Consider the following 19,095-nt stretch of genomic DNA (forward strand, 5'->3'; position numbering starts at 1 on the left):
CACATAGAGACGATACACACACAGCGACGACAAGCACACAGAAACGACACACACACACACACACACACACACACACACAGACGACACACACATAGAGACAACAAACAAACAGAGAAGACACAAAAACAGAGACGACACACTCACACACACGACACACTCGTCCTCTCTGTGTGTGATTCGTCTTTTTGTGTCTCTTATCTCTGTGTGTGTGTGCTCTCTGTGTGCGAGTGGTCTCTGTGTGTGTTTGTCGTCTCTGTACATGTCTCGTCTCTTTGTATGTTTTGTCTATGTGTGTTTGAAATCTCTATGTCTTTGTTATTTCTATTTGTGTGTCGTCTCTGTGTGTGTCGTTTCTGTGTGTTTGTCCTCTCTGTGCGTGTGTCGTCTCTTTGTGTGTTTCGTATCTGTGTGTGTGTTGTCTCTATGTGTTTATCGTCTCTGTGTGCGTGTCTTCTCTCTATGTTTGTCGTCTCTGTGTGTGTGTCGTCTCTATGTGTAAGTCGTCACTTTGAGTGTGTCGTCTCTCTATGTGTGTCGTCTGTGTGTGTTTGTCGTCTCTGTGTGTGTGTGTCGTCTCTATGTGTAAGTCGTCACTTTGAGTGTGTCGTCTGTGTGTGTGTGTGTCGTCTCTGTGTGGATGTTGTCTCTGTGTGTGTGTGTGTTGTCTCTATGTGTGTGTCGTCTCTATGTGTGTGTCATGTCTATGTGTTTTTAGTATCTGTGTGTGTGTGACGTCTCTTTGTGTGTGTCGTCTCTATGTGTGTTTGTCATTTCTGTGTGTGTCTCGTCTCTCTGTGTGCGTTGACTCTGTGCATGTGTCGTCTCTATGTGTCGTTTCTGTGTGTTTGTCCTCTCTGTGTGTGATTCGTCTCTTTGTGTCTGTCGTCTCTGTGTGTTTATTAAATTTTTGGGTCACCTGTTGGAGACTCTGGGCGGGTGGACGCCCCCAAATATTGTCCCAAATTCATCTCTCAATTTAGCACTTGTTCACGGATGCTCAGCGTCTCCAATCACTTTCCCAATAGTATATATTCATTGTCTCAGCTCAGTTTAGAAAATCTGAGCAAATTTCCACTTTTTCAAATTTAGGGTCACTTGCCTGAGACTCTGGGCAGTTGAGGTGGGCACCTGCCTTGACAAATAAAGCCCAGATAGTCGGACCCCAACGCTCCAACCTGAACACTGACTAAGACCCCAATTCTGAGCTAGTGAATTTCAACCATTCAGGCTGGTGGCCTGAGACCCCAATTCTGAGCTAGTGGACTTCCACCATTCAGGCTGGTGGAATAAGACCCCAATACTGAGCTAGTGAATTTCAACCATTCAGGCTGGTGGACAAAGACCCCAATTCTGAGCTAGTGAATTTCCACCATTCAGGCTGGTGGACTAAGACCCTAATTCTGAGCTAGTGAATTTCCACCATTCAGGCTGGTGGACTGAGACCCCAATAGTAAGCTAGTGGATTTCCACTATTCAGGCTGGTGGACTAAGACCCCAATACTGAGCTAGTGGATTTCCACCATTCAGGCTGGTGGACTAAGACCCCAATTCTGAGCTAGTGAATTTCCACCTATCAGGATGGTGGACTGGGACCCCAATACTGAGCTAGTAGATTTCCACCATTCAGGCTGGTGGACTAAGACCCCAATAGTGAGCTAGTGGATTTCCACCATTCAGGCTGGTGGACTAAGACCCCAATAGTGAGCTAGTGGATTTCCACCATTCAGGCAGGTGGACTAAGACCCCAATGCTGAGCTAGTGAATTTCCACCATTCAGGCTGGTGGACTAAGACCCCAATACTGAGCTAGTGGATTTCCACCATTCAGGCTGGTGGACTAAGACCCCAATTTTCCAACTCTTGCATTTCACGACAGAAATTCAAAATGAACTTCGAAAAATCAAGAGAATGTATTGAGCTATATTGAGCTAGTGTATTTCCACCATTCAGGCTGGTGGACTAAGACCCCAATTCTGAGCTAGTGAATTTCCACCGTTCAGGCTGGTGGACTGGGACCCCAATACTGAGTTAGTGGATTTCCACCATTCAGGCTGGTGGACTAAGACCCCAATACTGAGCTAGTGGATTTCCACCATTCAGGCTGGTGGACTAAGACCCCAATTTTCCAACTCTTGCATTTTACGACAGAAATTCAAAATTAACTTCGAAAAATCAAGAGAATGTAGCTATGACAGGGTAAATCACAACAAGTCACTACTTAAACATTCCAACTCTTGCATTTCACGACAGAAATTCAAAATGAACTTTGAAAAATCATGAGAATTTAGCTGTGACAAGGTAAACCACGACAAGACACTACTGAAATATTCCAATTCTTGCATTTCACGAAAGAAATTCAAAATGAAATTTGAAAAATTAAGAGAATGTAACTGTGACAAGGTAAAGCACAACCAAACACTACTGAAATATTCCAACTCTTGCATTTCACGACAGAAATTCAAAATGAACTTCAAAAAATCATGAGAATGTAACTGTGACAAGGTAAAGCACAACAAGTCACTACTGAAATATTCCAACTCTTGCATTTCAATGAAAAAAATCCAAAATGAACAATGAAAATCAACAGAATGTAACTGTGACAAGGTAAAGCATAACAAAACACTACTGAAATATTCCAACTCTTGCATTTCGCGACAGATATTCAAAATGAACTTATAAAAATCAAGATAATGTAACTCAGACAAGTTAAAGAACAACTGTTCAATGCCGAGATATCCCAACTCTTGCATTTCAATGAAAGAAATCCACAATGAACATTGAAAATTCTTTAGAATTTAGCTATGACACGTTAAACCACGAAAAAACACACCTGAAATATTCCAATTCTTTCATTTCACGAAAGAAACTCAAAATGAAATTTGAAAAATTAAAAGAATGTAACTGTGACAAGGTAAAGCACAACAAAACACTACTAAAATATTCCAACTCTTGCATTTCAATGAAAGAAATTCAAAATGAACTATGAAAATCAACAGAATGTAACTGTGACAAGTTAAAGCACAACAAAACACTACTTAAATATTCCAACTCTTGCATTTCACGACAGAAATTCAAAATGAACTTCGAAAAATCATGAGAATGTAACTGTGACAAGGTAAAGCACAACAAGTCACTAATTAAATATTCCAACTCTTTCATTTCAATAAAAGAAATCCAAAATGAACTATGAAAATCAACAGAATGTAACTGTGACAAGGTAAAGCATAACAAAACACTACTGAAATATTCCAACTCTTGCATTTCACGAAAGAAATTCAAAATGAACTTCAAAAAATCAAGAGAATGTAACTGTGACAAGGTAAAGCACAACAAGTCACTACTGAAATATTCCAACTCTTGCATTTCAATGAAAGAAATCCAAAATGAACATTGAAAAATCATGAGAATGTATCTGTGACAAGGTAAACCACGACAAGACACTACTGAAATATTCCAATTCTTGCATTTCACGACAGAAATTCAAAATGAACTTCGAAAAATCAAGAGAATGTAACTGTGACAAGGTAAAGCACAACAAGTCACTACTGAAATATTCCAACTCTTGCATTTCAACGAAAGAAATACAAAATGAACATTGAAAAATCATGAGAATGTAGCTGTGACAAGGTAAAAAACGACAAGACACTACTGAAATTTTCCAATTCTTGCATTTCACGAAAGAAATTCAAAATGAACTTTGAAAAATTAAGAGAATGTAAGTGTGACAAGGTAAAGCTAAACAAAACACTACTGAAATATTCCAACTCTTGCATTTCAATGAAAGAAATTCAAAATTAACTATGAAAATCAAGAGAATGTAAGTGTGACAAGGTACAGCACAACGAAACACTACTGAAATATTCCAACTATTGCATTTCACGACAGAAATTCAAAATGAACTTCGAAAAATCAAGAGAATGTAACTGTGACAAGGTAAAGCTGTGGATTTCCACCATTCAGGCTGGTGGACTAAAACCCCAATACTGAGCTAGTGGATTTCCACCATTCAGGCTGGTGGACTAAGACCCCAATACTGACCTAGTGGATTTCCACCATTCAGGCTGGTGGACTAAGACCCCAATTCTGAGCTAGTGAATTTCCACCGTTCAGGCTGGTGGACTAGGACCCCAATACTGAGCTAGTGGATTTCCACCATTCAGGCTGGTGGACTAAGACCCCAATACTGAGCTAGTGGATTTCCACCATTCAGGCAGGTGGACTAAGACCCCAATTTTCCAACTCTTGCATTTCACGAAGGAAATTCAAAATGAACTTCGAAAAATCAAGAGAATGTAACTGTGACAAGGTAAAGCACAACAAGTCACTACTGAAATATTCCAACTCTTGCATTTCACGACAGAAATTCAAAATGAACTTTGAAAAATCATGAGAATGTAGCTGTGACAAGGTAAACCACGACAAGACACTACTGAAATATTCTAATCCTTGCATTTCACGAAAGAAATTCAAAATGAACTTTGAAAAATTAAGAGAATGTAACTATGACAAGGTAAAGCACAACAAAACACTACTGAAATATTCCAACTCTTGCATTTCACGACAGAAATTCAAAATGAACTTCAAAAAATCATGAGAATGTAATTGTGACAAGGTAAAGCACAACAAGTCACTACTGAAATATTCCAACTCTTGCATTTCAATTAAAGAAATCAAAAATGAACTATGAAAATCAACAGAATGTAACTGTGACAAGGTAAAGCACAACAAAACACTACTGAAATATTCCAACTCTTGCATTTCGTGACAGAAATTCAAAATGAACTTCAAACAATCAAGAGAATGTAACTGTGACAAGGTAAAGCACAACAAGTCACTACTGAAATATTCCAACTCTTGCATTTCAATGAAAGAAATCCAAAATGAACATTGAAAAATAATGAGAATGTAGATGTGACAAGGTAAACCACGACAAGACACTACTGAAATATTCCAATTCTTGCATTTCACGAAAGAAATTCAAAATGAAATTTGAAAAATCAATAGAATGTAACTGTGACAAGGTAAAGCACAACAAAACACTACTAAAATATTCCAACTCTTTCATTTCACTGAAAGAAATTAAAATTGAACTTTTAAAATCAACAGAATCTAACTGTGACAAGGTAAATCACAACAAAACACTACTGAAATATTCCAACTCTTGCATTTCAAGACAGAAATTCAAAATGAACTTCGAAAAATCATGAGAATGTAACTGTGACAAGGTAAAGCACAACAAGTCACTACTGAAATATTCCAACTCTTGCATTTAAATGAAAGAAATCCAAAATGAACTATGAAATTCAACAGAATGTAACTGTGACAAGGTAAAGCATAACAAAACACTATTGAAATATTCCAACTCTTGCATTTCACGACAGAAATTCAAAATGAACTTCAAAAAATCAAGAGAATGTAACTGTGACAAGGTAAAGCACAACAAGTCACTACTGAAATATTCCAACTCTTGCATTTCAATGAAATTAATCAAAAATGAACATTGAAAAATCATGAGAATGTAGCTGTGACAAGGTAAACCACGACAAGACACTACTGAAATACTCCAATTCTTGCATTTCACGAAAGAAATTCAAAATGAACTTTGAAAAATTAAAAGAATGTAACTGTGACAAGGTAAAGCACAACAAAACACTACTGAAATATTCCAACTCTTGCATTTCACGACAGAAATTCAAAATGAACTTCGAAAAATCAAGAGAATGTAACTGTGACAAGGTAAAGCACAACAAGTCACTACTGAAATATTCCAACTCTTGCATTTCAACGAAAGAAATCCAAAATGAACTTTGAAAAATCATGAGAATGTAGCTGTGACAAGTTAACCCACGACAAGAGACTACTGAAATTTTCCAATTCTTGCATTTCGCGAAAGAAATTCAAAATGAACTTTGAAAAATTAAGAGAATGTAACTGCGACAAGGTAAAGCACAACAAAACACTACTGAAATATTCCAACTCTTGCATTTCAATTAAAGAAATTCAAAATGAACTATGAAAATCAACAGAATTTAACTGTGACAAGGTAAAAGCACAACAAAACACTACTGAAATATTCCAACTCTTGCATTTCACGACAGAAATTCAAAATGAACTTCGAAAAATCAAGAGAATGTAACTGTGACAAGGTAAAGCTGTGGATTTCCACCATTCAGGCTGGTGGACTAAGACCCCAATACTGAGCTAGTGGATTTCCACCATTCAGGCTGGTGGACTAAGACCCCAATACTGACCTAGTGGATTTCCACCATTCAGGCTGGTGGACTAAGACCCCAATTCTGAGCTAGTGAATTTCCACCGTTCAGGCTGGTGGACTGGGACCCCAATACTGAGCTAGTGGATTTCCACCATTCAGGCTGGTGGACTAAGACCCCAATACTGAGCTAGTGGATTTCCACCATTCAGGCTGGTGGACTAAGACCCCAATTTTCCAACTCTTGCATTTCACGACAGAAATTCAAAATGAACTTCGAAAAATCAAGAGAATGTAACTGTGACAAGGTAAAGCACAACAGGTCACTACTGAAATATTCCAACTCTTGCATTTCACGACAGAAATTCAAAATGAACTTTGAAAAATCATGAGAATGTAGCTGTGACAAGGTAAACCACGACAAGACACTACTGAAATATTCTAATCCTTGCATTTCACGACAGAAATTCAAAATGAAATTAGAAAAATAAAGAGAATGTAACTGTGACAAGGTAAAGCACAACAAAACACTACTGAAATATTCCAACTCTTGCATTTCACGACAGAAATTCAAAATGAACTTCGAAAAATCAAGAGAATGTAACTGTGACAAGGTAAAGCACAACAAGTCACTACTGAAATATTCCAACTCTTCATTTCAATGAAAGAAATCCAAAATGAACTATTAAATTCAACAGAATGTAACTGTGACAAGGTAAAGCATAACAAAACACTATTGAAATATTCCCACTCTTGCATTTCACGACAGAAATTCAAAATGAACTTCAAAAAATCAAGAGAATGTAACTGTGACAAGGTAAAGCACAACAAGTCACTACTGAAATATTCCAAACTCTTGCATTTCAATGAAAGAAATCCAAAATGAACATTGAAAAATCATGAGAATGTAGCTGTGACAAGGTAAACCACGACAAGACACTACTGAAATATTCCAATTCTTGCATTTCACGAAAGAAATTCAAAATGAAATTTGAAAAATTAAGAGAATGTAACTGTGACAAGGTAAAGCACAACAAAACACTACTAAAATATTCCAACTCTTGCATTTCAATGAAAGAAATTCAAAATGAACTATGAAAATCAACAGAATGTAACTGTGACAAGTTAAAGCACAACAAAACACTACTGAAATATTCCAACTCTTGCATTTCACGACAGAAATTCAAAATGAACTTCGAAAAATCAAGAGAATGTAACTGTGACAAGGTAAAGCACAACAAGTCACTACTTAAATATTCCAAATCTTGCATTTCAATGAAAGAAATCCAAAATGAACTATGAAAATCAACAGAATGTAACTGTGACAAGGTAAAGCATAACAAAACACTACTGAAGTATTCTAACTCTTGCATTTCACGACAGAAATTCAAAATGAACTTCAAAAAATCAAGAGAATGTAACTGTGGCAAGGTAAAACACAACAAGTCACTACTGAAATATTCCAACTCTTGCATTTCAATGAAAGAAATCCAAAATGAACTTTGAAAAATTATGAGAATGTAGCTGTGACAAGGTAAACCACGACAAGACACTACTGAAATATTCCAATTCTTGCTTTTCACGATAGAAATTCAAAATGAACTTTGAAAAATTAAAAGAATGTAACTGTGACAAGGTAAAGCACAACAAAACACTACTGAAATATTCCAACTCTTGCATTTCAATGAAAGAAATTCAAAATGAGCTATGAAAATCAATAGAATGTAACTGTGACAAGGTAAAGCACAACAAAACACTACTGAAATATTTCAACTCTTGCATTTCACGACAGAAATTCAAAATGAACTTCGAAAAATCAAGAGAATGTAACTGTGACAAGGTAAAGCACAACAAGTCACTACTAAAATATTCCAACTCTTGCATTTCAACGAAAGAAATCCAAAATGGACTTTGAAAAATAATGAGAATGTAGCTATGATAAGGTAAACCACGACAAGACACAACTGAAATATTCCAATTCTTGCACTTCGCGAAAGAAATTCAAAATGAACTTTGAAAAATTAAGAGAATGTAACTGTGACAAGGTAAAGCACAACAAAACACTACTGAAATATTCCAACTCTTGCACTTCAATGAAAGAAATTCAAAATAAACTATTAAAATCAATAGAATGTAACTGTGACAAGGTAAAGCACAACAAAACACTACTGAAATATTCCAACTCTTGCATTTCAATGAAGGAAATTCAAAATGAACTTCCTGAGTATTTTTGGTTTTCCCTTCCAAAATTGACCCTCCCCCTCCCCTGCCCTCAGAAATGGGGGAACGAAGGGGCTCTGAGCCTTCCCCTTGAGGCAGATCCCGTTTATTTTCGATTATGATTATTTTTGGATTTCCCTCCAAAATTGACTCCCCCACTCCCCTGCCCTCAGAAATTGGTGAACGAAGGGCCTCTGAGCCTTGCCCTTGAGGCAGATCCCATTTATTTTCGATTCTGAGCATTTTTGGTTTTCCCTCCACAATTGACCCTCCCCCACCCCCCTCCTCTGCCCTCAGAAATGGGGGAACGAAGGGCCTCTGATCCTTCCCCATGAGGCAGATCCCCGTTATTTTCGATTCTGAGTATTTTTGGTTTTCCCTCCAAAATTGACTCCCCCTCTACCCTGCCCTCAGACATGGAGGACCGAGGGGCCTCTGAGCCTTGCCTTTGAGGCAGATCCCATTTATTTTCGATTCTGAGTATTTTTGGCTTTCCCTCCAAAATTGACCCTCCCCCCTTCCCTGCCCTCAGAAATGGAGGAAGGAGGGGTCTCTGAGCCTTGCCCTTGAAGCAGATCCCATTTATTTTCAATTCTGAGCATTTTTGGTTTTCCCTCCAAAATTGACCCTCCCCCTCCCCTGCCCTCAGAAATGGGGGAACGAAGGGCCTCTGAGCCTTCCCCTTGAGGCAGATCCCGTTTATTTTCCATTCTGAGTATTTTTGGTTTTCCCTCCAAAATTGACCCTTCACGTTAAAAAATTATCCAATCACTAATTACCCCTTTTTGCAAATGTCAATCAATGAATTCCGATTGTAAAAGCATGTTTAATCATGTTACCTAACCCACAGTACAGTAATTTGATATGCATAGCCTACTGCCAGGAACCAGTGGGGGGATCCTTGCTCGTAATTGCTAATCACCTTAACCCTTTTATCCTTCGTCAAGTACATGCTCCAAAAATATTTTATTCAGAGATTTCACGTTAAAAAATTATCCAATCACTAATTAACCCTTTTTTTTGCATATGTCTATCAAACGCCATGGACGTTAATCTCACCGAACACGTCAAACTGTTTCCACAGACTTCAAAAATGGATTCAAAATGTTCACGTGTAAATAGTGTCTCAGGCATGGCTTTTTCTTGCGCAATTCAATGTATTTTTTCATGTATTTTTGAAAGTAATTGATACGATACTACTAGTGTGGCTGCTTTAGGCTACTAATCTTCCATGTTCCATCTTTCTTATTACCTGCTTTAACTGTACACCTTGATAGCTACCAGTCCTTTTAAGATTCTTTCAACTGAGGAATAAATAGTTTTGAGAGAATTTGGCTATTTGTGCTTTTAGAGAATTTGAGAATTTGAAGAATTTGAGCTTTTAGTTTGAACAAGTTTTAGAAAGCAGCAGTGTCAGAAGAGATACATCTCTTCTTGCAGAAGAGAAGAAATACATATATATCGTGAGGAGAGGATATTTTAGAAGAGATACGTCACCTGGTAAAAAAAAAGAATATCAAAAACCAAAACAACTCTTTTGTTTTGTAGTTGCTTTTTTTAGAGTTTGGTTCCTCTTGGGTCGAGTAACTTACAGTCCATAACAGCGAAGTGTTTGATCAATCTTTAATCATTTTAGAATAACTTTTCAATCTAAATCTTTTATATTTTCAGACCTTTGAAAATTAAACAAGATAGCAAAAGAAAACAAAATTTAAACTCATGGTCCAGCTGTCTAAAATAACCCTCTTTTTATCAATGCTCAATATTGCACTGAAATTAAATGTGGTCAAATGAAATTCTTTACCACGAGTCACAAGAGAATATTGGATGAAATGGTACAGTCTTATAAACATTATACTTTTACTAGCATCTGTGTCTGGTTTTGATGTGTAGTAAATAATTGAGACAAAAAGTCTGGAAAGTAGTGAAAAATTACGCTAAGTCAAGTAAAAGTGATAGTTACTAGGGGTGGATCGTCATTAGTGATAAATCACTAGGGGTGGATGGCAACCCTGAACAAAAGGGTATTTTTGGGGAACCGATTTTTTTCGAGAAGACAGGTTTTTTGGGAAATACCCAAAAATTCGGGAATAGCCAAAGCACTGGTATTTTCAGACGAACCAGCCAACAAATTTTACTAGGCCATGAAAACTGCCAAGTAGCATTGCTACTATGCTACCCCACTTTTTGCACAGTGGCCACACACTGCCAATGTTCATGGAATTTTAAGTGTTTGTTAGAATGAAATCCTAGGTCTGTTCTAGCCAAACTGGTTTTCAGCAATACGTACATTGGAGTCTGACTTGGTGTCAAACATGGTGTAGTGTGTAACAGGGACTATTTTTCACCAAAAATCGATGACACTGTACTTAGATATGTTAAATTCCAGCAGCCAATCAGCAGCCCATGTTTGAATATTGGATAAGCTAAGTTTGTTAGCAGGCCTGAATTGGCAGCATAAAAATTAATCCTGTTTTCTGTCTTTTTATCATGTCATTTACGTTAATGGGAAATAGAGTAGGGCCCAGTATTATACCCTGTGGCATTTCGCAGTCATTTCGCAGTCATTCAAAGTCATTTCGCAGTATAATTGCTGTATGCGGTATGATCAGAAAAAAGTGCGGAATTTCTCTTGAAATTGCGGTATTATACCGCAAAATGCGGTAAAAGTGGCAACACAGGTTCCACAGTAAAATGGATTGATAAGCAGGAGTCTTCTGAGCTGATGCTGATGATCCTTTAGGTACAGTAGACCTACAAGAAGAACTATGAAAAGTAGAACAATACCTACCTGAGCCCATCTATGAAAGAAACTGCTATAGAGATGGTGGAAGTATACCTTGAAAAGCGGAATACACTAATTAAAGATTACTTTATCTACAATGCAATCCAGCAGAGCTGTTCCAGTATCACCATATAGATCAGAGAAGGGTATATCTAAAGGAGACGAAAAGTAGCCCTCACCACCTTATTTTGGGCTCTTTGACATGAGTCCAGAAGAGATTTGTTAGTAATACCCCAGACAGAGCAACAATATAAAAGGTAAGGGGAAATAAAAGCATAATAAAGAGAAAGCATAACATCTGGGGGAAGAAATGAGTTAACCTGGTGCAACATCAAACACTGATAAAGAATGAGGGAACAGGTGTACTTAATATGGGGTTTAAAGAAAGTAAACTAACAAGAAAGACACTAAGAAATTTCACCACAATAGCTTGCAGTATAACATTTTCCCCATAAGTCAGGATGACTGTCTCCTGTACATCACACATGTGACAACGGGTCTTGAAACGTAAAAAAGCACCCTTCTGGCTTTAGGGGCCATACCATTTGACAAGCACAGTCTGCATGTAACTGAACCACAAGCAACTGACCCCCATGCAACTGAACCACCATGCAACTGAACCCCTGTATAACCAAAATCCCATGCAACTGAAACACCATGCAACTGAACCCCTGTATAACCAAAATCCCATGCAACTGAACCATTGGGTAACTGAACCACCAGGCAACTGAACCCCATTTAACTAAACCCTCGTGCAACTAAACCCCATGTGACTCAACCTCATTTAACTGAACCCCTGTGTAACTGATCCCCCATACAACTGAGCCACTGTACAACAGAACCACCATGCAACTGAACCGCCACGCAACTGAACCACCATGCAACTGAACCCTTGTGTAACTGAACCATTGTGCAGCTGAACCACTTAACTCAGCTTTCAATATTCTAAAAATATGAGACAATATCATTGGGTAAAACACAAGGGCGCCGGCAGAAAATTTTCCAGAGGGAGGGGCCAAACGCCAAAATATCACTGGTGGTCGGGTGACAGGGACTATATTTAAGAAATTTTTTCTGTAGGAATAGGTTTATTTTTAAATATTTTTAGGAAAAAACTCTCAAATAAAAAGAGCAATTAAATTGCATGCAAAATGAAACAAAATACAGTAAATTTTAAATGACAAGGATTCCTGGCAAAAAGATCAATTTATTTAATCAATAATATATTTAGAGGCTGTTTTCACGAGGACTTGAGTTGAACTCAAGTTCAACTTCCACGTGGATTTATGTTTTTGCGCTGGAATTGCTTGCTGGATGTATGTTTTTGCATAAATCCTCCTTAAATCCATCTAAAGTTGAACTCGAAGTTGAGCTCAAATCCATTGTTTGTTCAACTCTGTGTTAATAGCAGAGTAGAATGTCAACCTGGTAAGTTGAAACCCCATCTCTAAGTTGAGAAAAAGATGGATTTTATCTATCTTTTGTTGTTTTCACAAGGAATTTAGTTGAACTCGAGTTCAACCCAAGTCCTTGTGAAAACAGCCTCTTAATTATTATGCATTTAATCTAAAAGGAAAATCAAACTCAAACCAAAATTACAGAGAGATTTATTGCTTCTATAGATTATAACAGATCAGTGGTGGATCCAGGGGAGGAGGGGGCGCGTACCCCCCTGGCGTAGTCTAAAGTAGTGTAATTTACTTAATTAACTCAAGTTTGCATGAATTAAACTTGCTCCTAATGGAAGTTTATTGGATCAACCTATTTTGCACCCCCCCCCCTGAAATTTTTTTTTGGATCAGCCTATTTTGCAATTCCCCCCCCCCCTAAAAAAAATCCTGGATCCACCCCTGTAACAGATGTAGACTTGTCTTTATGCAATTTCCTACGCCCTAGAATATTTTACAGAAGGAGTAGAGATGCTAAAAATCATCCTGCCTACATAGATACCATGTTTTGATTTTATAACAGCCATGTAAAATGTACCTCTTTCAAACAGTTCGTGGTAACAAACTGTATAGTAATTTCATGACAGGATAATTTTTCCTCCCTCCAATTCTTCAATCTTTTATATATTCAGAGATTAAAAAAAATAAAATAGCAAAAAAATAAAAAAATAAAACTTACTATCCAGCCATCAAATTAACCCTATTCTTTCCTATTCAACTAAATAAAATGAACAGGTTAAAAAAAATTTCGTCACAATAGAATCTTATCAAAGAGTTTTTAAAGACTTATCAAAGAAAGAGAAGTAAAAAGTGACTTGGACCAATATTCACCAAAAACTAAAATGGAATTCTCATGACAATTGCTACACTGGCAGTATTGGCTTTTTATTCTGCTTCTAAATATATAAAATTCTTTCAGTTTATTGTTGCCCACCCAAATCAAAAATCTAAGAAAACTTGCCTAATTTTTGAAAAAAGGTGAAACACCACCAAAAAAGCAAGCAATCTTATTTAAAATCCCTTTGTTAGAAACATCATATCACAGAACCCCACCACTGAGGTTTCAAGCTCCTATTTTCAAAATGTGGAATTCTTGCTTTTTTCAGAAAAAACATTGTCAATGCATGTTTTTTTTTTATTTTTTCAAGGGGGTGATTGTATCAAACCAAAGGTCCAAGATAATGGGAAGGGAGCTCATTCAAACGTGAATTTAAAGCCCTTTTTTAAGTGACCATACAGATTGGCTAAGGGAAAGTCTTGTTTTCTTGGAATTTTAGGGAATCAAACTACAACTTTACCCCAAAGAGGATAAATTTACAATCAATTTAAAATTCTGAGAAGCTAATTGATTTAAAAGTATCAATAACCATATTTTAGACTTCCTAGTTGCAAAAGAAGTTATGCCACATGGTGGCAGTACTGAATTCAACCAAGTTGATTTGCTTTATTTGTAATGAAAATTGGCTATGTTTGGTGATCTGTAATTGCGTATGAGCTGTAATGTGAGGGGGGTGAGTCATTGTTTAGGTGGGGGTAGGGTAGATTCCTAAAAAATTACATTCTAATGGACAAACTGCTTCCTCTTTATGAGGCTTCAGATAAATGTTGAAAGAGGAAGGGGGAGAGTGGGAATTAATTAAATTATTTCTTTATTCAGCTAATGTTACATTCCCATATATACCAGCACAGAGATTGAAAATGCAAGGCAGGTCATCAGCAGCCCACCAGGAAATTTCTTTGGGATGGTAAATACTGCTAGGAACTTAGTTTTAAGCAATTTTAGATGGTGTTGTTTTCTGTTTCTATTTATACAAAGTAATTTAAAGTACCTTACTTTAGTTAAAAAACCTTTTCTATTTGTTTAATTACATATCATGAAACTGTGAAGTTTTATGAATACAATACTTTTGAATATTTCAATGAACTCTGTTTGGAAATTTGAATTGGAGAGGAATCACCTTTTTTATGCAAAGGTAAAACATTAGGAACTTTAAATAAATTAGTAAAAACACCAGAAGAAAGAGAAAGGTTAGCTATGTGTGTTATGGGGTTACAGACAAACTGACCATTTTTTTAAGGACATTATTACTCAAATCAAAACCATTAACCCAACAGCTACTTGGAAGTTAAGAAATAATACTGTGGAAGTTAACAAATAAAAGCAGTGATCAGATCTCTAGGCATCAATGAACATTTGGGTCTTGAATTTCCCATCCTCTTTCTAAGAGGAAAATACTTACCCAACAAAGCTCCATACAGCACAAAAATAAACTCATTGCACATTCTTTGTCATTAGTTGCAAGAACACTAAACCATTTGATACTCTGAAGACTAGGTATTAAATCATAAATTTCATTATCTGTTTAAGTTCTAAAAACAGACTCACCTTGTTTATCCACAGCAATCTCAGTTTTATTCTATTAAGGAGCAGTATATACAAATTACTTTTTGTGCCTTATTCTGTTACAGAGCAGAACAAATAAAGTCACACAGATGACTTGTATGCTTCATTTTATGAAGTAGCCAAATTAACTAAGTTATCTATATGACTTTTCATACTTCATTCTATTAAACAACAGTATCAATATTGTCATACAGATGAATTTTTTTCTATCCTATTATAGAGCAGAATGAATAAAGTCATTCAGACAATTTTCTATACCTTTTTCTATTATGAAGCATCATGAATGAAGTCATAGAGATTACATTTTATACCCACTCTGACTTTGATGCACTCATATATCAAACAGATAAGTTTTTGATCTAACATATATTAAATTCTTCTTTCTTCAGCTTTGTCTCATCATATAGAATGAAATTATACTAAAGTCTGATTATGTAGAAGTCTCATTGTACAAGTCTAACAGATTATTTTTTATACTTCATCCTATCAAGGAGGAGTATCAATAAGGCATACAGATAACTTTTTATACACTATTCTATGTTAGCCCATAATAGAACAGGAAGAAAAGATTATCTTTATGACTTGTTTCATGCAGCTCTTCAATAGAATGAGGATAAAATCATCTGCACGCCTTCCTTTGTGCTATCAAACACTTTGGAAAAAAAAGTATCTGTATGACTTTTTCTTATAGCCTACTACCTAATGACAAAACATAATATTAGCTAGTACAAAGTGTATACATTACTTGATATTTTTTTATATTAATTAATTTTGAATAATTGATTTAAAAAAAATAAAATGCTTTTAACTACTTTTTTTTTAATTTTCTGGTTAATTCACTAAGAAGACAGCTAAGCAATAGTCATATCTTTAGCATCAGAATTTTACCCTGAATCCAAAATATTTATTTACACTGGAAATGAACTTTATCCCACCCCACTCTCTTAATGTACAAATATGTGTATTTGCAGAAATATGTATAATATGTGTATTTTAATGTACAGAAATGTATATTTGCTTTGTCTGTACCATTAAGTGTATGTTTTTTGTTTTCTTTTTTCTGCTATTTTTTCCAGCAATTTCTGTGTTTATGATGGGTATAAAATAAATTCAATTCAATAGCCTAACCTGAGTTGTCTGAACTCTCTGCAAGGCACTCTTTTCTTTGAATTCATTTAACAGTCTGTCAAAATAATGTAAAACTTGTTGTATGTATACAATTCAGGGTACATATTTGTATATTAGTGGGGGGGAGGGGGTAACTCATTTCTGACACAAAGGAATGTTATGTTTGGATTCAGGATGATGATTTTAAAGATGTCTATTTCTTAGCTATCTTATTAGTGAGTTAATTAGAAAATTTAGCCATACCTACTTTTTAAACCCATTTCAAGTGGTGGTTACGTTTTTGTGTGCTGACAAAAAAGTTATCTTTTGGGGCCCCTTTAAGGGCTCAAAATGGAATTTCCCTCAAGGATGAATAATTACAATTGAAAAAAGCATAAAAGAAGGGATTACATGATGGGTTCACTTTTTTCCTAGCTAAATCATATGAAGAAAGAAAAATTTACCAGGAGGGCAATCTTTATATTAAAACCCCTTCCCACGTCTTACAGACTCTTTAGAACCTTATAAGTAGGGAAGGAAAGAAAATTCAAAATCCCTTCCAGGAGCCTAGCCTAACTTGAACAGGCTAGGCTAGAGATAACCTATATTGATGAAAGTTTGGTAAGTTTCCAGTCTCCAACATAACTTAGCTAGGATGAAAGTGGATACATCACTTGATGTATTTTCTTATGCTCTTTTATATTTCAATTATCATTTCTTATGGAAATTCCATTTTGAGCCTTTAATGAGGCCCCAAGATGTAAAATTTTCCATAGCAACCAAAAGTTGAAAAATATGCTTTAAAAAAAAAAAAAGGCTAGGCCTAGTGGGAAATAATTGCCAATTGTGGGTGATTAAGGAATGGTAATCATTATTTTCCTTAGTCTTAATAGTAGCCTAAAATGTTATTTAGAAAACAAAATTTGTAGGAATTTCTAAAAAGAGCCTGAAAGCCCCTAGAAATTGACCTCATAGCAAAACTGATGGTACAATTCTACTTTAGCTACTTTTGGCTATTTTGGAAAGGGGTTAGTTTAGGAAAATGAAACTTTCACTTAGTGTTAACAGTAAAATATGGTAAAATTCTACTATTGCTACTTTGGCTATCTTGGAAAGGGGTTAGGTTAGGATAATGAAACTTTCAAGGAAAGGTCTACAGACTAAAGTGTGGGTAAAGTTCTACAAAATCATATTATTGAGTTAGGAATAAAGTGAATACACCATTCAATGCCTTTTTTTATGCTGATTACAAATATAATGAGCATTTCTACCAGAAATTAATGTCTGCCCCCCCCCCTATATAGGCTATACCTAAACTTACCTAACCTAACCCTGAATTGGCCTATATAGGGGGGGGGGCTGAAATTCATTTCCGATAGAAATGCTTATTATATTTGTAATCAGCATAAAAAAAGGCATCAAATGGTGTATTCACTTTAGTCCTAACTCAATAATATGATTTCATAGAACTTTACCAAAGTGTGTCCCAGGAAGGTATATTGAACTACCTACCTCTACTCTTTCTCTCTCTAGATGGTCCTGGAATTTTGCCTACATGACAGGTCTATATACCTATTGAAATTTTGACAAAACAACATTTTACCTTAATTTTCAGTTATCAGTTTCTTTTTCTCTAGCTTTAGTTCTGAAAATGCAATTTCTGTTATTTGAGTAAAATTTTAAGCCACATCAATGGTTTTTTTTTCAAAATTTAGGAAATGTATTTGCATAGGCTATCTTTAAAACCTTATAAATTTAGTTTGAGCAAAGTTGTGAAGCTGAAAACAATTTTGTTGCACTTCATTTAAACAGAAGATCTATTTTGCAGGGTTTCACTTTTATAACACACAGATTTTCAAAGGTCAGAACCCTCTAGAGAAAGAAGGAATGGAGGTAAGTACTTCAAAATACCTTCCAGGAACATACTTTATCATGTAGACCCATCCCTGAAAGCTTCATTTTCCTAACCTAACCCCTTTCCAAGATAGCAAAAAGTAGCTAAGTAGAATTGTACCCAAGTTTTTAAGCTGTGGGTTCCTATGGGCTGTCCAAACCCAATCAATGTTTTTCTGTCTCTTCTTCCTTAATTTAGCAGTGATAAAAATCTAAATGTAGGGATAAATAACAAGGCCGGTTTTTTGTTTTGTACTAATAGCCCATTTATACGCATTGAGATATGCTCAAAATCAGTTGGTACCATGGGAAAACTGATCGGTTGTTCTGATAGTACTGATTTTCTTCTTCTATTTAACAGCAGGCGGGCTTTTCAGTATAACTATTTAGCCCTTTTCCTTTTGCTTCACTCTGTGGGCTACAGAGCTACTGGCTTGATTGCCTCATATTTATTAGATATATTCAGATATCTTTCAGCAGATCTTTCGACTCTAGGAGTTCAAATATAAGATGATAGATGTCGATTTCTATACTCTGTGTGCAGGTATAGTTGGCTAGGCTCTTGGCTGATAGTGGGATTTTGTGGTGTTTGAAGTATTTTAACAGTTTAGAAAGCAAGGTATGTTGTACAGACGTCAGCATATTACATTGAAATAGGCAATGGTCAATTGTTTCATTATTCATATTACAATACCTGCAAAGAGGGGACAGGGGAATTGAACCACTTGAATTAGAAAGCTTATATGAGAACGCAAGGAAATTTAGTCCATTTTTTCCAGAACGAATTCTGTGAGATATTTTAGAAAGATACATATGGGGAAACGGGAAAAGGGTAGGATTAATCTTATTAAAATTAATATCTGATAGCCTCCATTGGTAAATATCTCTAATTGGAATTGGTCTCCCACTTGGCTGGTTAATATGTATAGCATTTTTTGCTATTTCATCAACCTGATGATTACCACTTATGCCAGAGTGGCTAGGAATGTACTGAAAGTAAGTCTTTATGCCACTTGAAGCAAGATTAT

General features: G+C 35.9%; 1 protein-coding gene across 2 annotated transcripts in view; it reads right to left on the bottom strand.

Annotated features, from left to right (window-relative positions):
* Window positions 1–18,394, bottom strand: part of LOC148947272 (serine palmitoyltransferase 1-like) — a 64,651-nt gene extending 46,257 nt beyond the window's left edge. Inside the window, exon 1 of one of the 2 annotated variants that reach the window (XM_089096969.1) lies at window positions 18,372–18,394. The gene's annotated coding sequence lies outside the window, so the exon portion shown is untranslated. Of the gene's footprint in view, window positions 1–18,188; window positions 18,272–18,371 lie in introns of those variants that run through there. The other variant, XM_089096968.1, reaches the window with a different exon arrangement.
* Between the last annotated feature and the right edge of the window lie 701 nt (window positions 18,395–19,095).

The sequence above is a fragment of the Artemia sp. Qi Xiang Cuo genome, chromosome 11 (genome assembly GCF_049724085.1).
Source record: "Artemia sp. Qi Xiang Cuo chromosome 11, ASM4972408v1, whole genome shotgun sequence".
NCBI classification, from domain to species: Eukaryota; Metazoa; Arthropoda; class Branchiopoda; order Anostraca; family Artemiidae; genus Artemia; species Artemia sp. Qi Xiang Cuo.